The 21,079-nt window shown below is 31.4% G+C and overlaps 2 long non-coding RNA genes across 4 annotated transcripts in view; one reads left to right on the plus strand and one right to left on the minus strand.

Moving 5' to 3' along the window:
- LOC143223224 (uncharacterized) overlaps positions 1-21,079 on the plus strand; it is a 334,153-nt gene that overhangs the window by 294,495 nt on the left and 18,579 nt on the right. Inside the window, exon 1 of one of the 3 annotated variants that reach the window (XR_013012764.1) lies at positions 17,008-17,022. The exons of the other annotated variants lie outside the window; for them this stretch is intronic. This is a non-coding gene — a long non-coding RNA (uncharacterized LOC143223224). Of the gene's footprint in view, positions 1-17,007; positions 17,023-21,079 lie in introns of those variants that run through there. 3 annotated transcript variants of the gene reach the window in all.
- On the minus strand, positions 10,067-13,533 carry LOC143224253 (uncharacterized). The gene is made up of 3 exons (XR_013013293.1): positions 13,305-13,533; positions 11,002-11,135; positions 10,067-10,205 (listed from the first exon to the last, which is right to left on the minus strand). It is a non-coding gene; the product is annotated as an uncharacterized LOC143224253 (long non-coding RNA).

A 21,079-nucleotide genomic window follows, 5' to 3' on the forward strand; every position in this document is an offset into this window, starting at 1 on the left:
TGAAAGCTGATATTCCTCTATACATATGAGGCTGCGTATTTTCTAAACTCCGAGAATTATTGCAAACGTTTGAAGTTTCAGAAGAATAAAAAAAACATTAGTATACTAACATACAAATTACCATAGTTGTAATGCAAGCAATAAAATGCGATCTTATTTCTAGTACATAATGTGGAAGAAATGGGTGTAAAGCTTAGCAAGTATTAGTTCTTGTTTCTTGTTTTTTTTAAATTCACGCAAAGGTACACAAAATATACCAGCGATAACCGTCCGTAATTGAGCAGTGTAAGATTTGAGGAAAGGCAGTATTCAAATCCGCGATCTTCATGTAGAATTCATTGCATTACTTAGAAAATTTTTATGTTGCTTGTAAGTGTGAAAATATCACACAGAGTATTGCCGCTGTTTAATGCTCTAGGGGCATTGCAAACTATAAAAGGGGATGCTAAATAGAAATTAATCTAGTAATATGATAAAACATGTAACATAAAATATATATCTATAATAATTTGTAATAAACACAAACAATTTATTTGTAGATTTGCAGTAAGTATGGTATATATAGTTTGCAAAAGAAAAAACTCCTGCAAATTAGTCTTGACATGTACTATGTATTCTCCTGTCACTGGCACCATGATAGGAACTTTGAAGTTAGTTGTTGCAGCGAACAAGATATTGGAAAATTGTAATCCACGTGACTTTATCAGTTATTAGTATTGATTACTGATTTCTATGATTAAGTTTCATTTTATATCTTGTTGTTAATACGTAGGTCATGGCGACTATGGATAGTCATACACTGTGACATTCAAACTTAAACGGTAGTAGTCAATAAGAAGAGGCAAGAACCTGCAGAATTCTTTGTTGGATTACTGCTGCTGTGGCAATATGTAAGCCTTATATAGATGGTGATAATTAGAGGGAGCATTAATCGAAGGCATATGCCATATTAAATTTCATTTTATTGGTGAAAAGGTCGCACTTTTCGCACTTTCATAATATGTTAAGTTCTGAACTACTGGTTTCTGTACTTACAATGCTAATATTCAGGGTTAGGTTCCCTGCAAGGTACTCTATTACTTTGTATATTTTTGTCACAAAACCTAAAACAACTGAACAACTAGACATTGTGGCAAATACTTTTTATTTCTTTAACAATTCAAGCCATAAATAGTCTTGTATAAAAGGTTGGTGGATATTAAACTTCAGTTTATTTGGAAGTGGATTGAAGATTCAAGTTATAAAAAGTTAGTGATCATGTATTATATGAACAACGAAGTTAAATATTTAATATACAATCGAGTAGTTTTTCCACTACTTGGATATTAAGAACATTAGTATTGTAGTAGAACTTTACCTTTAATTTTACTTTTACTTTACTTTTAATTTTGATGGAGACCAGACGCTCAAGTTACCCAGAATTACAAAATTGTTACGAGATCGTTTAATAGACCGACCTTGTAGTGAGAACCTGTATACTCTTTTAATAATCAAAGCATGTTTTGAATCGACTTACACAATACTGGTGCCTACCATAACATGACAATGTTAGTTTTGTATTTTTTGCATGTTGCCATCGTTATGAGGGCTTTATAATATGACAATCAGTTCCCATATTCATTGTTAAAAAAGTTGCTCAAGAGCTGTTGGTTGGTAGTAGTGACTAGCTGCCTTTCTTCTAACCTTTCACTAATTATTTAGGGACGGCTAGCGTAGTTCCAAAAAATAACTGATCGTGAGATTTAAAGGAATGAAAACAAAATTAGAAACCAAAATGTAGTTACACATCTCACACATATAAGAATTTTACGGCAAGTATTCTTTCATTAGTGAGCCAAGCTGAATTTTTGTTCAACTTTTCGTGCGAAGGAAAGAAAATTCAATCAAGACTGAATATTTCATATCTCAAGAATTTCGTAATAACAGTCTTATTCCGAGTTAAAAGCGTTTGAATAAAATTAGTTAAATATTAAATTAAACTAAAGATGTAATTAATATAATGGAAGAAAATAGGCAATTACAAAATTGAAGATAAATGTTGTAGTTGTGTTTACTTTAGGCAGATAAATAGAAACTTAAAGTTGAGAATAATCGAACATTAAAGAAGTGTTAAAATAACAGTAAAACCTCTGTGCTAGCTGAACATATAAGTACTGGTCATATCATTCATTTCAAAGAAACTGTTATATTGGCTAAGCTGAATGATATGGTAGCTAGAAACATTAAAGAATCTATAGAAACAATACAACATATTAAAATAATTATCATGTTTACAATAAGGATGGGAAGTTGAGAAGTCAGAAAGTATATACGTTGCGTGATTTTAAGTTCCTTATATAAATTAACTATTAGTACTGAGTCATATGATTAATGACATTGGATTATACGGTTTACACTTTTGAGGATGGTGTGTAGAGTGTTTATTTTAAGATTTTGAAAGCCTTCAAATAAAGCTATGAAATTGTGTACTTAGAAGCATTAATTGTGTGAGTGTTTTAGTCACTTAAGATATAATAAAAACTTATAGTTTGCATTTATTGCCCATATATTATCGTATACATAATATATTTAGAAGTAGCATATAGTGATGTTCTTAAAATAATTTCCCCAACAGTTTTAATTTTGAAGTTTTTGTATTTATTCTTTTTACTTGATAACAGTACATAAAAATACAAAAAAATACTAAAATAGAATACGTAGATGCAGCTGTAAAGATAGGATGTTTTTTTTCAAAAAAAGAATAACAATCAAATTTTAGTGAACCAGACAACAACAAATGTACCAACAAATGTAACGTCGATATAAATTCAATCTCATTATCAAATATAAAGAATACCAGCTTTAACACAGAATACTGTGTATATATATTTTTAGTTGTTGGCTTGGTTAAGTAAATAAACAAATAAAAACATCACCAGAAGGCCTATGTTCTGCTGTCGTAGCCGAATACCACAGGCTAAATCTAATTTTTAAGACTTTATAACATGACATCACATTACCAGCATTGAAGTCTTTATATGTCACTCGTCGTGCTATATATTACATTACGGCCTGGGCCGGCATGGCCAGGTTGGTTAAGGCGTTCGACTCGTAATATGAGGTCACGGGTTCGAATCCCCGTCGCACCAAATGTGCTTGCCCTTTTAGCTGTGGGAGCGTTATAATGTGACTCTCAATCCCATTATTCGTTGGTAAGAGTAGCCCAAGAGTTGGCGGTGGGTGGTGATGACTAGTTGCCTTCTCTCTAGTCTTACACTGCTAAATTAGGGACGGCTAGCACAGATAGCCCTCGAGTAGCTTTATGCGAAATTCAAAAACAAACAAAGAAACTATTACCTTACATAAAATATCCCTTACAAATAATTGTAAGTCAAAAGCTGATTTATATTGTATTTAAAAAACATATTTGCCTAAATTTCTCAATTTTGATTGACGCACAGTTTAACTTAAATATTTTTCTAGTATGATTATCACAAATTTTTGTTTAAGAGGTGTTTGAATAGGTTGTTTTTATTACGAACGATGATACTGAATTGTTTGTCCTGGAAATTTTATTTGCTTATTAAGTCGTTCTGAAAATTCCGCTTTGTTTACAAGTATCGTATTGCATGAGATAAATTTTAAGACTCCTTATTGCATAGCGATATCGTTTTCATTTCTTGTTAAATTTCTGTAAAAATCTTATTAATAATTTTACAAAACAATCATTAAACCATCAGATTACAGAAAGAATTTCGTGAGTGTGATGAAATATTATATAATAATTTTGTAAAGCTGTAAGACATAAAGATTGTATGGATTTCTAGTATTATTTTATGATCTACCATTTCACGTTTATCGATCTATGTTCATCAGATTCAAGCAACACAATAACTTCTAATGAAACAAATCTAATATTGGCATTCTTAACATACTATTGAGATATTAGAGCATAAGTAGCTAGTAATTACCATCAATATCTTACATGAATTTTCACACCTCACTCTTTAACGCACCCATATTGTCAATGTGCAGAGTGCGATTTTCTTGGGTAACAAGGGTCTATGGACGGAGACTTAGATTCAGTCTACCATTGAGTTCCGTCAGGAACCAGTTTTGTTTCAAAGAAACATTTATCTATAATTTAAGTAGTAAAGAAGTTAATTATGAAGTAACCTATACAAAACTAATGTATATTTTAATTATTTATATCTGAATTCTTCTTTGTATATATATATACAAATATATAGATTACTTCTTTCAAATGTATTATTTACTTTTATCCGTCCATGTTATTATTTGATATGCTTATAAAAGTACATATTAGAAAGCTGAAAATCGATTTTAGATAAGTTTAATGAAAATTCTTATGTAGAAAGGCTGTACTTTACACACTGATTTGTCTTCATATATTATAAAACTTTTCATTATTATTTTAAACTTGTTTATTCCTGCATTAAGAATAAGTTCAACAAATTTTGTAATTTCTGTTGAATAGACCATTCCACAACCTGAAGTAGAAGGGGTTTTGCAAAATGTAATTGCAAGCGACGCCTTTGATAGCAAATTAATTACAAATTTGCAAGTAACAAAACTACTAATCTGTAATGAATATAATGATGCTTTAAGTTGGTTAATAATTTTTGTTTATGTAGAACTATAATCTTAACAGAACTCAAGAGTATACAAAACAAAGTGATAGAGTCAAAATTCTTAGAGCGTGAAAATATGCCAAAATATATATACAACAACAGATATTTAAGTTTTTATGATGTTTCCAATACTTATTAATTAATTAAGAACTAGTTTAAAAATATAGAAACACTGAAAGTAATAATCAATTTGTATAAACGTATTCGGAGAATATCAATACAGGTTATAGATGCACTTCCTTCTATCGACTATGATACGTGAGAATGTTGATATTTGCCCGTGGTAAAAATCTATCATTTTCTTACACGTTGTTATTTATATGTGTCATTTTATTACCTTTGTTTGATCTTTACATTTATTACCGGAACATTTCTAATTTAATACATTAATACCCTAAATATGTTAATGAACATAATATAAATGTAGAAGAAAAGTTATCGAGAGGTACTCATTTTACTCAGAATCAGGTAATGAACTTTTTTCGCATTAATGACAAGAATATCAGAAATTGTTAAAATTCTCTTATGATCAAAATGTGGTCTGACGCTCAGAACAAAAAGATATGAATTGTTTCATTATTTTAGAGACTGACTGGAATAGCTCACAATACATTCGACTCAGTCTGAAACAGCATAACGAAGAGAAAACTGCGACTTTTAGGATACTTAAAGCACAGAGATTAAATAGTTTAAATAATTTGCTCAATTCTTGGTATGAAAGATTCTCTCTTATCTCAGATAACAATTTTTTTGTCAAAACAAAATTTACAGAAGCTCATAGAACAAAATTTAAAATGTTGATTCTGATCATATTATGTCTGACTGTTGGAGTTTGAAAAAGAAAAGAATGCAACATCCAATGCGTTTATGTACACTTATGGACATAGTTTCACCAGATCACTTGATGTTGTTTATTTAGCCAATGATAAAAAGACTGATGCTGATATGGAAAGATCTAAACCTTTTATGTTTGTTTTTGATGAATATTACTGCTAATCCTATACCAATACATATTTTGTTGTTAGAAGGTGTATTGCCTTTAGTTATGAATACTGCCAGTGCTGAACCTGTTATGACTCAGTAAGTGGACGGTGGCTTTATAAAAGTTCTTTTCTTTTAAATTTACTTGACATCAGATCTAGATTCGGTACCAGTTCTGTCTGGAGCAAGACCACCTCTCTCAATTAAGTCTGTATAATTATTGAATGGAAACGATTTGGCTGGGGGATAAATTTTTGCCGAGCTTCAAGTAGGATGAAGTTGTTGAGGAGAATCTAGAAGTGATTCCTCATGCTCAGTGACTCGAGCTCAGGATAAGAAATTAAGCCAAAATGAAATAATAGATACGTGTTCAGAGAACATTGTAAATTTGTGACAATTATTGGATCTCATGATTGATTGTCCATCTTACAAGTCTGACGGAAAGCAAAAAAGGACGTGAGAGATCTGGTTCACCTGGTGAATTTCCGTTTGCTAAAAGCAAACTCATTCGTGAGCACGAAAAGGATCCACAGATCTCTTCACTGTTTAAATGTGTACTCCAAAAGAATGTATTGAAAAAAGTTTCAAACGATAACTTTTGTCAAAATGGGGTGCTCATTAGAAACTGGAGGCAACCAAATGTATCAACTTCAAAGAAGGAGGCTTTATCAAATTACTGTTTTAAAAGCATATCGTTCGCAAATATTGAAAGTTGCCTATGAACTACCTTTGGGAAGTCATTTAGGAATCAACAAGACGCGTAACAAAATTATGAGATATTTATTTTGGCCAAAAAAATTAGGAAAGATGTTTCTCGGTTTATCAAAAATTGTCATACATGTCAATTGGTTGGAAACTCGAACCATAAAATTTCTTTTGTTTTTCTTGGAAACCTATCCCAGCATTCGAAGATTTCTTTCGTCGTGTGATTATTGACTCTGTTGGGTCCATTCCAAAAATTCCATTAAAACATCAGTATTTGTTGACAATTATGTGTGCATCCACTCGATTTTCTGAAGTTATCATTCTTTTAAGAAATATTTCAGCAAAAAAATCTAAGGCAGTGATAAATTACTTTACTTTTGTTGACTTGCCTTATGAAATTCAATGTAATAAAGGATCAAATTTTATGTCGGGGTTTTTCAACAAATCGTTTACCAGCTCGTCGCTAAACAGATGAAATCTAGCACTTACCATCCTGAATCGCAAGGTGTTCTTGAAAGATTCTAGTCTACCTTAAAAATATTATTCGGACTTATTCTCTGGATAATGAGAAGGACTGGGATGAAGGAGTTAATTTATTATTATTTGCTATTCGTGAGTCAGTTTAGGAGTCGTTAGGGTTTAGTCTATTCAATTTGGTGTTTGGCCATTCAGTGCGTTGTCCTTTGAAGTTACCGAAAGAACAGTAGTTTATAAATGACCCGAAAGAAATGTACTTACTGAATTATGTTTCCAGGTTTCGATCCAGATTTGCGGATCCTTGTGAAGTGAAAAATCAACTTGCTACTTTATTTAACGAATATGTGTGTATATTTGCGGACGTTCCTAATCTAACCAAAATTGCCATTTATGACGTTATGTAGGTCAATATTCTCTTGTGAAACAACGTCCCTATCGTGTGTATCCAATCAAGGCTGATAAAATGCGTGAGAAAATGCCTTATGAGCTGGAAAATTCCATTACGGAATCGAGTAAAAGTGACTGGTATTTACCTTTTATTCGGTTGGATTTTAAACAACAGAGACACTGAATGCCATATTTGTTATTTTTCTAAAATGTTTAACTCTCACCAAAAGAATTACTCAACCGTGGATAAAGAAACATTGGCTTCAGAATATTTCAATACATGTATATCTGCATTTCAACAATATATTGTCACTTACACTGATCACAACCCATCGACCATTTGAATCAAATTAAAGGTAAGAAAAGAATGCTGTTAAATGGAAGTTTAACATTAATATAATATGGTTTGAAGATAACCCTCGTCAAAGGGGTTGATACATCTGTGCTAATGCACTTTCACGTGAAGTATAATTTTATTATCATCAGCTTATTTGTATCGTGTTATACGTTTAAGATGATATAAGTTGTATAAAATTGTTGACGATGTATTGTTTTTAATCTATTGGTCGCAGTATATATGTATATATACATATAAGATCTCAGTTAACAGTGCCTGGGAGCTGGGAATTGATTTCAATATAATTAAAAAGGTTTTCTGTTGATGTTGAAATTTCATATAAAGAGGATTTAATACCTCAAAGGAATAATTGTTTACTTTTTTATCAAATTAGAGGAAAGATTACAAAGATCAAATTAATATGTCACAGGTAAAAGTTATACTTTAAGTCATTTTCATAATTGGAAATATTATTGTCTAGTTTTAATGAAGTTTCTTACAAAATCGTATCATTCTCTGATGACTGCTTACAGAAAGTCTGGCAAATTTAGCTAAAATTAAGATCATACTAAAAATTAACCATTTTATCTTTTCCGTAGCTGAAATATCAAGAAAATCAACTCTCAACCTATTAAAGGCAAACTACTGATTAGCGATGTGCAATTTGAACTAGTAAGAGTTAACAGCCACTTTTTGTATACGATTTCACATGCTACATTTCAATTGATATGAAAAGCGAATAGCAATAAAGCTATTCCAACTTAGTGTAGAGGTGTTTTAAAAGCAATGGACGTTAACATTTATTTTTCGTGTAAAAATTCATTGTGTGAAGGTGTGAAAAGTTACACATTTTTTAGTTTATTCTACTGAATTAAAGAAGAAGGCACAATTTTCTCCAGTTCACAGTTTGTGAAGATCTAAACCATTCATACCTCAGTGAGTCAGAAGAAAGCTTTCGCTATTACACTGTTTAAACCCATTGCTGGATTTCCCGCGAAGTACAGAGGGACAAATATCCTGTTTTTTAGATTTACGGCAGATTCAGAACCAACAACTGATCAGGTGGAGATACATTAGTTTGTGGAAAATTGTCCTTATTGTTTTAGGTATTCAAAGATTAATACTCCATTTTAAAGGTGAGGTGCATTAAATTTTTTTTATTTGGAAGTAGAGTGGAGATTCAATTTAAATCGATTTAATCAAAGTGTCTATATATATATTATATTAAACATTATACAAATTATACTTGTTCCTAAAAGTGTTCTGTTTAAAGAATAAGTAGATTCAGAATTAAGAGTAATAAATATTTTTTCTCACATTTTACGTTCATCTGTTATTTCCTGTTGTGGTCTACAGAGTGCATAATTCTTATTATTTATGACATGCACGCGTCTTACTGATGTAAAGACAGAGCAAACTGCAAAGTTACACATCCTTTATATAATATAATTTTAGTATCTGATCACTGACTGACACTCAAAAGACTATGGTAAAAACACATGACTCCTCTCGGCAACTTCCTTTGAGCAATTCCGGGAAAATAAAAAAAAATGAGACTTTAATTTTGAAAAAATACTTCTTATGCACATTAAATGTTAGTTACTTAGGGACCCGATTCTGGTATAGAACTCTGGGATGTGTTAAATTTTTATTTTCATAGCGCACGGATTAAAGGTTTATGTCATCCAGAAGAAATAAATCAGTGTGATGCAAAAAACGGAAATTATCATTTAACGCCAAGGTGGTTTTTTATATCGTCCAAAGCTACACGAGGGCCATCTGCAATAGCAATCCCTAATTTAGCAGTGTAAGACTAGAGAGAAGGCAGCTAGTCATCACCACCCACCGTCAACTCTTTTACCAACGAATAATGGGATGCACAATCACATTATAACACCACTACGGCTCAGAGGGTGAGCATGTTTGGTGTGACAAATATGTAAACCCGCGACTCTCAGATTACAAAACAAGTACCTTAACCACCTTGGTATACCGTCCCTAAACGATAGTGAAAACAACCGTTTTGTCCCTTAAATATCAAAGACATTAATTTCTTGTTTATTCCTTATGCAAGGGGGTTAAATACTTCAAAACACTTTGTAGAACTTTTTGAATCTGAAAGGTTGATCTCTGTATGTTTTCATTAAAATTTGGAGAGGCGGCGGATATGAAGACATTTCAAAATGGGTGAAGAGAGATAGTTCACCTATGAGCGCCCGAGAGTAACTGAAACACTTGTGTTAAACAAAGAGAAATCTGCTCCCCAAACAATATATTCTTTACAGAGCATTATTCTTATCAGCTCAAAATTGTTTTGCAGAACAGCCTTCCTAAACAAAACTGTGCCACCTCTGTAAACAGGAAGTATGAAATAAGACCTCTTAACTTTCTGCTGAATCACTAATTACTCATGATTATTCACCGTGGACAATGAAAACGAAACCTTAAAAAATTTTTTTATTTCCCTATAAATTGTTTTGTCGTTTGTGAATGTTTCAGTATTCAAGGTCTTGCTTATAATTACAACAGGGATATATAACAATGACCAAACAAAATATTAAATGTTTTTATTGACATTTTTGGTAAAGATAACTAGTTTACATTTTAAAAGACATCTTTAGTATAAGTACAAGAATGACAGAAATCAATCAGAAGGTTTCCAGCTCTCACATGTTAAACAGAAGACCCTGAAAAATAAAATATAAATATTATTGAATATACAAGTTTAATACAAGAAAAAGTGAATAATGTGATAATCTTTTGGCTTTAGTTATTTTTTGGCAAACTGTAATTTTCATAATCTGCTTCTAGTTGTACAGCTTTATGTCTGCTGATTTACAAATCTACCGAGTTTTAGTACCTGAGGTAGGCATATCGCAGAAAAAAAAACCCATTGTGAATCTTTGTACTTAGAAGTTAATTAAATCTATTAAAAAATATAACAATCTATTCAAACCTTATCGTACTGTATAGGTTTATTATTATTGTTTGGATTGATGCAAAACCAAATTGAGCTACTTCCAATGACCAAAGCGGTGAATCTATCCCCGGATCGTAGAGTTGTGAGTCCATAAACTTAAAACTATCCTGCAAGCGGGTATATGTTTGTTATTAATAGAAAGCAATTTCAAACAATTTTTCCAAAACCCTATGACCTTCGTCGCGTCATCCTGTATCACAGTGTCAGGTTTGGTGCTGATTCATCAAGAAATTTGAACAAATAGACATTCACAAACATTAACGTTTATTTATATAAATATATACTCTGGTAGAAATGATACAAAGTTATATAATAATTAAGTGTTGCATTTCCTTTACAAGTGCCCTGAAAATTCAAAATCAATTACAATTTATCTCTTCTTTAATGTAGCATTAAAGTTTAAATGTGTGCAAAATCGTTTCATGATTAGCTGGAAAAATTCTACAGCTAAGTTATGTGATATCCTATGAAGCCACTTGGGTTTAACAGAAAGATGCTCTCACCAAAGTATCTTCATAAATAAATTTGTCACATCTATTTCTGAACAACATCAGAAGCAATATCTTGAAGACCTTCAATAAGAAGTTCCACGTGCCTTGATCAGAAAGCCAGACCGATGACTTAAAGTCTGTAAAAACTATATACGGAAAAGTTTGTTTTAACACTATGTTTACTGAAATAACAACTAACTTGCAGTATTTAAAAGAAGAAAAGTTTATTTTTAATAAATGAATAGGTAACAGAACTATTCAAACAAATAACATGACAAAATTAAATCATAAAAAAAAATGCACCAAGTAACTACAAAATATTTCATCCAAATAATATAACCGAAATAGAGGGTTAAGTCCAAATAATTTTGAAAATATATTTCAGTACGTTAACCCAACAAATCTCAATAACTAATTAGATATAGCGAAAACATATAAGTTTTGTGAGATAGAAAGAATCTTCCTAGACTGTCTCTCCCAACATTTTTCTACTTTAAGATGTTTCTTTTTTGGCTTTACAATGTGGCGGTTCTTGACCGATAGGAGAACTAATTCCAGCATAAAATATTAAAATCCACAAAAGAAGAACATTTTTATAAAACACAGTTAAAATCTTTATTTAAGCCAATAAACGATTGCAAAAGCCACTTTATATATTTCAACATTGTTTCATCTCATCTTAACGAGTGTGAAAAACAAACAGTTAGTGTGTGTTATTAAGGCCATTTCCGTAGAGCTGTCTCTGTATATGACGGAATGAAGAAGATGATATATATCATGTATGTTTCTGGATAAAGTTGAAGAAAAGAAAGAAGCTTATTATTAAATATGATTGTTACTGTCATTAACAATAACAAAAACATTTCTTGTTTTATCTGCTAATATTTAGTGAAACCTGTTTAGGCGTCTCGAAGAGAAATTATTCATAAAATGCACTTGTGTTCAGATAGGCTTCGAGTAGTTAAAGACTCATATCAGTGTACAATCCGGAAAGCATTATATATAAAATAGAATCACAAGCATTTATTAAGTGGGTTTTTTTGTTCACCATGTCCAGATTGGTAACATTCTGTTTCGAGTTCCTTAAATCTAACAATTCTTTAAACCCACAATTGTGAACTGAAAAACATAAGGTATAACTTGTTAAAAATTTACATATTATTATTAACACGTTTCAATTCATCTATTCAAAATCATCTGGCCCGGCATGGCCAAGCGTGTTAAGGCGTTCGACTTGTAATCTGAGGGTCGCGTGTTCGCATCCCAGTCGCGCCAAACATGCTCGCCCTTTCAGCCGTGGGGGCGTTATAATGTGCGGTGAATCCTACTATTCGTTGGTAAAAGTGTAACCCAAGAGTTCGCAGTGAGTGGTGATGACTAGCTGCCTTCCCTCTAGTCTTACATTGCTAAATTAGGGAAGGCTAGCACAGATAGCTAGATTTGTAGATCCAGTAGATTTGTGCGAAATTCAAAAGCAAAATCGTCTTCTCTTTATACAATCGTAAAATTTTATTATTTTAAAATGCGAATAGGTTACGAAGAAATAACAATAAAAGATACAATATTCGTGATAAAGTACAATGCTAGACCCCAATCGTTTAATCCATTATAAAGTTGGAATCAAAGTTTTGTAATAAATAACATTTCACATGTGTCTCTGGAGTTCCTTACTCAGACTATATTTTGTTCAGTACGAGAATAACGCATCAACTAGGATAGACGTCATATTAGGCAAACATCTATCAATAATACTATTTTTTAAGCATTATGAAAGCGTAATGTTTTGGTGAGAAATAATGAAAGTACAAAGAAGAGATACCGTAGCCCAATATTTGTGATACCAGTCGAAACTCAAAAAGATATGACAGTTTTTCTGCCTGCCGCTTGAATTTTCATTTTCTTTATCAATTTAATGCACGATGTTTTAGCTGATTGTTTATCTGGTGCTTCATTATTCAAATTAAAAGTATTTTTAATTCTTAACAGCAACTTGTTGTCTGCACTATCAATGTCTTCAAGCATTTTCTGGAGAATACAACATTATAGTTATTGTGTTTCTATTATTGACAAGTACGTTCGTTTCTCATTTTAAACCACTTACTTAAAAACATTATATAAATGAATATGCGCTTTAAGAGAATAATAAGTCTCCCTATTCGGCAAAACAAAAATTACCCTAAAGTGGTCGGTGGGTATTGTTAACCAGTTGCTTTGACGTTAGTCTATCAGCTAAAAAATAAGGGTGATTAGCACAAATATCGTTTGCTTAGCTTTGTACGAATATCTAAGAACAAAGATAAAAGTATGAGACTTACCCAAAGAGAATATAGCCTGTAAATATTTCAAACTTACCAAACATGTAAGTTATTTTTATATATAACCCCTGGCAATATCAAGCAACTAGAAACAAGTTGAAAGAAAGTTCTCGTAGCCATAATGTCAGGTTCGACGAGCTTTGTTTGTTCGTTTTGTAACATCGCGCAAATCTACACGAGGAAGATTTGCAATAGTCGTCTTTAATTTAACAGTGTAAGACTAAACGGAAGGCAGCTAGTCATTATCACCAACCGCCAAATCTTGGGCTACTATTCTACCAGCGAATAATTGGATTGACAATCACCTTATAATACCTCTACGGCTAAAATGGCGAGCATGTTTGGTGTGATAGGGTTTCGAACCTAAACTCTCATGTTACGAGTCAAGCGCCTTATCCACCTGGCTATGCTTTGTCGTTGAGAAGCTTGACACGTACATATTTTAATATTATATTTTCAACTGAACAGCTTGTTTGTATGAAAGTTTATTTTTTTAGCTTTATGAATAAGGAAGTGGAGATATAAATATTGTTTTCGTTATTTGGTAATTTCAAACAGAAGAAAACTTTGCGTGTCAAATTACCTAAACAATTAAGTTAGAACCGTCAAAACTTCAAACAGACCTATCCGTAATCTAAAACTGTTGAATAAGTTAAGAGCAAACATTCAGTAGCTTCTTCTGAATTTGCAGCTAATTTTAAAGTGAGAGTGGAATTAAATGGTAAAGTTAAAACACCCATGCAACCAAAACTGTGGGACATGTTTAGCGATATATAACAGCACAAATATACAATTACGCGTTTACAAGAAATGAAGGAAAATGAAAATGCGTGAAATTTCTTTAAAACGTATCTTGACATTTAGGGCAAATAAGAGATTAAATTGTTTCAATATTTTATGCCCCCTGCTAGTACAACGGTATGTCTTCGGATTTACAACGCTAAAATCAGGGGTTAGATTCCCCTCGCTGGGCTGAGCAGATAGCTCTTTGTGGCTTTACTATAAGAAAAACACAAACACAGTATTTTACAAACCGATTGTCATAACGTCGAGATCTTTTATGAGCAAAAGAACAAAGTGAGAATTGCGACATGCTAAATGTTTTAAAGACTTTAACTACTTTAAGCATATACACGCTTGTGCAACTTAATTGAAACAAATGGTCATTTTTCAATATTTTCAGCATGGCGGCCGGTGTAGGCTCGCTGGACCCGCTGATTTCCTTTTATCGTCATTTTTTCAGACAGACGGCGTCATTAGATGTGTTTTGCAGTACGTTAGATCTATATTGGGGATATATGACGAAATTTTGAGGAATATTACGTCATTTGAAATTGCGTTAGAGGGGCAAGGAGACCAGTCAAAAAACCACTTCTTACCAACTCAATGAAGAAAAACCGGTATCAATGGGGTCTGAAATACAAGAACTGGACGCAAGAACAATGGAGGAAGGTGTTATTCAGTGACGAGAATCATTTCTTCGTACAGGGTCAAAGAAGTCTGCATGTTCGCAGATCTCCAGGGAAGAAACTTCGAGAATCTCACATCAATCAGTTCGTAAAACATCCCTTGAAGAAGATGTCTTGGGCTTTTTAAGCTACTATGGCGTCGGAGGCTTACATATCGAGAAGGTATGATGCGAGGATCACCGTACATTGAAGTTTTGCAGAGGAGTCGTTCCAGAAATTAAAAAGAGATTTCCAAATGGATCTGACATTTTTCAGCAAGTTCTGGCTCAGTGCCACACATCGAAACTTGTGAAAAATTTTATGACAAAACGCGAATATAGATGCTGGACTGGCCTGAAAACTCTCCGGACTTAAATCCTACTGAAAATATTTTGGCGATTTGTAAAGAAAGACTTCGGGAAAAGACTGTACTACGAAAGATAAGCTAATTGAGGCCATAATTGAGGTTTGGTACCACGATCTAAAATTACTAAAGATTGCAGTCAACTCGTGTTCTCGATGCCAAAGCGGATTAATGATATTCTGGAAAAATAAAGACGATCATATCATGTATTAATTTGTGAGTAATTTTTGGATTCTCAGAAATAAAACGCAAAAAATCATAATTTTCCGTCTTGTTTCAATTAATGTATTTGTACTCAATAATAGCACAAAATAATGTAATTTTACTTTAACTCCGGCATCGAACGGCATTAAATTAAAACCAGAAATAAAAATATATATTTTCTAACCGTAGGCATAGTAAGAAAATATAGAAAATATGGAGAACAGAAAAGAAAAAACGCAGTTAGTGTTTTTATGCTACCGTTAAAATGAACCCAGCTTTGTCCAAGAATGTAAAACTTAATAAATATTTACTGAAAATGACTTGAAATAGTTTATACTTAATATTATAAAATGTTTGACCAATGTCAACTTGGAACCAATTCTTTTTTTATAATCTTTACCTAGGATTTCTGTTATGATTCAATGTAGAAAATCAGTTGAGTTCACATTAAAACAAAATTAGCATCCGGTTTCAAGCAAATGAATTTTCCCTGACAAAAAAAGATACAAACCTCTTTTACACTATTTCTTTAATTTATATCTATCTCACGAGTTTTAATCAATAGTTATTTAAGATCAAATATATAATTTCTAACCGTTAACACAGTTTTCAATCATTTTAATATTGCCTACCTGTTGAGAATAAAACAGAGAGTTACAGTTATCAACATCTCTTAATTTGTAAAGTAACGTTTTATAGCTGTTATGGTTACTTTATTAACATTACGTGTTAGATTATGCTCGTAAACTTCTACTAATTTAGACTGGAGGATCCTTTATAGTACATTTGCTAATAAATAGAAGTTTTAAAAAACGTTCTACATCACATTTGAAACTTAGTTTCAAATATATTTAAAAACATTGAGTATTTTCAAAATCTTCTGTCATAAGGTTATATTAATCGTACTCTTGATTTTAGGAACTTAAAGATATAAAAATGTTTGTATCCAAATGTTTAATTTTTTCTTTACTGGATACAGAGGTTCTAAAGTAATTCCTCTTTATGGCACGATAGTGTGTGTGTTTGTGTATGTGTAAGGGTAATTAAGTCTTTTTGAGTATACCAAATACCGAAGTCTAAAGGTAGATAAATATTTCACGTTCGTCTCACTTGTATAAGTCAATATTAAAATACTCAACTTTTTGATACCTCAGTCATAACGCTTAAAGATTATTAAACAAACTAATATGTCACAGATCAGAGTTATGAATTATTAAACCTCAAGTCTGTATATCAGTTGTTACGAACTTGAAAAATATTTTACCTATATTTAGCATACTACTAAATCGATTTATTTTAGTATATACAAGTGTGTGTGTATCGATTTACAGAAATTTACCTCCGACAAGTCACTTTCAGTTTTCATATTTGTCGTCCCATTATTATAATGATATTCACATACCATAGTTTCATCCGACTAAACCGTTGACAAAAATTATTCTGAAACATTTCTTACGTGTTCTTATGTACTCAGTTTTTTTTAAATAACGTTTATTTATTGTTTCTGTTATTATTTAGTTTAAGGTAAAATAATTGGATTCACATTAAAACAAAATTAACATCTAGTCTCAAGCAAGGGATAACTCTCTGTTCAGCGAAAAATACACCCTTTTTGCTTTCCTTACAAATACTGTAACAACAGTTAACGGGTTTGCACAATACAAGCAGTGGTCATAGATCTCGTGTATACTCTTAATTATTGGTAAGCATATAATGTTTTACATTGCTAATGATTTTCAATTATCTCAAAAATATTATGTTTTTGTGGTCAATTGTCGTAAACTACTGGTGTTTACGTTTCAACAAACCTAAAACTGGTTTTTCTCTTCACTGAATTAATCTTCTTAAAACTTATACTTACAGTAAAAAGATAATGTGAACAGTAGCTTTACAGAGAAATTTGACAAATAAGAAGGTAATAAGACCCTATCTAGTAAAAGTGGTGTTTCATAATAAAAGATTACACATATGTGTAATTACAAATGGCTGACTAGTATGCCACGTAGATTTTGTGCTCAATGTAAAGTTTATATTAAAGTTGGTGATAAAGCCCTTCATTGCTCTGGTGAGTGTCAAAAATGGTATCATTTAAGATGTAAGAACTTAACTGAACAGGATTTGGAATATTTAAATGAAATTGGGAAAAGTTATGAATGTGATTTTTGTATGAGAAAAAGAAAGTTAAGCCTAAATAGTGAAACTCCATTAAGAAGGACTGTGTCCATTTCGTTAGAGGGGGAGACAGTTAATCTTGTTGAGAATAGTGAGCTTGATTTAAATATGGGGGAGGCAGATATGAAGTGGCTTAAGACAAAAGTTACTGAAATTTTGTCAAGACTTGATGACTTTCTTAATTAAAGTAAAGGTCGAAGAATTAGTGACTTCCTTTCAATATTATTCAGAGAAGGTAGAAACTATGAGTGAGGATATCACAACTTTGAGAGCTGAAGTTAAGGAGTGTAAACAGGAAAATAAAACATTAAAGCATGAAAATGAAGAATTGTGGAAGGAGATGGCAAGTTTTCGGAGGAAGATGTGTGAAGCGGAACAATATTCTTATAACTATAATGTTTTGATTGGAGGTATTCCAGAGAAGCCTGATGAGAATTTGCAAGAAGTTGTTGAGAAGATTACAACTACTTTTGGGGTTGACTGTGCTCCTACAGATATTGACACTGTTCATCGTATAGGAAAGAAAACAACTGAAAATAAGAGTCCGAGACAGATTGTTGTTAAGTTTTGTCGTAAGCAAATTAAATTTGATCTGCTTAAACTTGAGAAAACTAAATTTCGCTCTCTTAATACTAATGATATTAAGGTCTGTAATGAATCTTATCAGTTTATGTTAACGAACATCTCTCCCATATTATCGTGATATTTTCATGCAAGCAAAACGAAAACAGAAAGATCTTGGCTATAAATTTCTTTGGGTATCGAATGGTAATATTCTTATTAGGAAATCAGAAACTACTCAGCCCATTGTTTTACGTTGCTTGATTGATCTTAATAATTTATAAATACTGCAATGGCTGATGATTTTGATGATATTGTTGGTGTTACACCAACTTTGTCTTCTCTTTCTGATTTACCAAATGTTTTTCTGTTGGTCATTTAAATTTAATACATGTTAATATTCGAAGTCTTACTCAAATTTTGACCAATTTCTTGTTTTTTTACAATCAAGCGTTGTTAAATTTCATATAATAGCTTTTTCTGAAACTTGGTTTGTTGAGGATGGATTTGTTTCCTTTTCGATTCCAGGTTACTCCTTTTATTCTTCATCTTCTGGTCTAAATAAGGCTAGTGGGTGGCAGTTTTGTTAAATTTGAGATACTGACTATGATAAAAGAAGTGCAGTACATTAAGTCTGATGCTTTAATTTTATTTTGTATGATTCAAAATAAGAAATTTAATCTCTTTGTTGTTTATCGATCTCCTAGATTGCCTGTATTGAAATTTATTGATGAGCTTTCATTAGAATTGAATTTATACAAATATGATATTAATATACTTGTTGGTGATTTTAATATAGATGTTTTGGCATTTGATGATGTTTGTTATAAAATGCATATTTTAAGTTTTTGTCTGAGAACAATCTTCGTATTATTATTTCTTCTCCTACACGGATAACCAATGTTACTAATTCTTGTATTGATCATTTTTAATTAGTGGAAATACTATTAAAATTGTTATTCTTATATTGTTGAGAGTTTTTTGACCGATCATTTTCCAATTGTTTTATGTATAGACATTTTATCGGATCTAGAACATGTCTCAAATGTTCAAAAGATTAAGTTTAATGAATTGAGTTCTTGTTTGAATTTTTCAGATTGGTCCTGTGTTATGAATTGTTCTGATGTTAATGTTGCTTATGATAATTTTGCTGAAGTGTTAACTGATTGTATTCAAAGTTGTACTACTACTGTTTCTGTGTCACGAAAGTTTAGAAAAAATTAAGCCATGGATTACCAGTGAATTGGTTTTGTTAATGATTAAAGAGATAAGTTAAAAAAGAAAGTACATCAATTTCCTGATGATATTTATCTAAAGATTAGATTTAAGTATTTAAGGAATTATGTTGTTAGCTTGACCCGTAAGACTAAATGTACTTATTATCATAACCTGTTTAAGAATGCTAAAACTATTAAACAGAATTGGAATATTGTTAACTCTATTATTGATGTTAAAAAAAAAAAAAGAAATTTTGTAATTTTGGTACTACTGATTTATCTGATTTGAATTATTTTTTTTGTTAATGTTGCTAAATCTACTTGCTCCAATCCTAAATTTTGTTCTCAGGGCATGCCTCCTGCTCCTTCTTCTTCTTGTTACCTATATCCTGTTACTGTATCTGAAACTATGAATAATATTTTCTCCTTATCAAATTCAGCTTCTAATGGTGTAGATGGTGTTTCGGTTAAGATTTTGAAAGCTAATGCTAATCTTTTGCACCAATTTTGACTTTTTAATTAATTTATCTTTTACTCAAGGAAGTTTCCTAATGCTTTAAAGTTATCATTGGTCATTCCTATTTATAAATCTGGTAATATTTCTGATTTTACGAATTATAGACCTATTTCCTTATTAATACATTTCTCTAAACTATTTGAAAAAATCTATGAAGATTAGAATTTTATCATTTCTTGATAGACATTCAGTTTTGTCTCCTTCTCAATTTGGCTTTCGGCCTGGGCTTGGAACGGAGGTTGCTGTTGCTAAACTTGTGGGAAGTATTACAGAAGCTTTGGATTCTGATCTTCATCCAATTGCTGTTTTTCTTGACTTAGCCAAAGCTTTTGATTCTGTTAATCATAAAATATTGTTAAATAAATTATCTTATCATGGTTTTAGAGGCATTGTTTTTGATTGGTTTTTTTTCTTACTTTCACAATAGAAAGCAATCAGTTTGTATCCATAATAATTATAGTGATTGGCTTACAATTAATGTTGGAGTACCACAAGGTTCTGTTCTGGGCCCTTTATTATTTCTCATTTATATAAATGATATTCTTTACCAACAGTTTTTTGGAGATATCCAAGCCTATGCCGATGATATTGCTGTTGTTTATAGTAAGCCAAATCTAATTAATGAAGCCATTATTTCTAGTGATCTTAATAAAATTAAAATTGGCTTTTCTGTAATGACTTATCCTTAAATATATCTAAATCTTTTCTTCTTCAGTTTAACCTTTATGGTGTCATTCCAGCTTTTCCTTCTATTTTTTATCATTCTAGTGATTGTTATACTTACCCTAATTGTAAGTGTCCCAAATTGACTCAAGTTTCCTCTGTTAAATATTTAGGAATTATTTTAGATCGAAAATTAAATTGGCAATTTCATATTAATTCTTTAGTTAATAAATTAAAATATAGTTCTATGCTAATTTTTGAACTTAGTCATTGTGCTCCTTATCATATTTTGTTAAGTGTATATTATGCTCTCTTTCAATCTTTCTTACAATATTGTATTTCAATTTGGGGTGGCACATATAAGACTTTTTTAATTCCTATTCACAAGTTGCAAAAGTGTTTTCTCTCTTATTTTTACTCATAGGCTTGATACCAATTTCAGTAAATTTAACTCCCCTCTTTCATATGATAAACTTTATTTATATTTTTTAGCTTTATCTACATTGCATGTTTCTTTTAATAAGCCTTTTAAAGTCACTTCATATTTTACACGACTTCAATCTTTTTTTCCAATTAATGTACCCACACCACGTAAAACAGTTACACTTCATCAATATCTTTATTTGGCA

The sequence above is a fragment of the Tachypleus tridentatus genome, chromosome 8 (assembly GCF_004210375.1).
Source record: "Tachypleus tridentatus isolate NWPU-2018 chromosome 8, ASM421037v1, whole genome shotgun sequence".
Classification (NCBI taxonomy): Eukaryota; Metazoa; Arthropoda; class Merostomata; order Xiphosura; family Limulidae; genus Tachypleus; species Tachypleus tridentatus.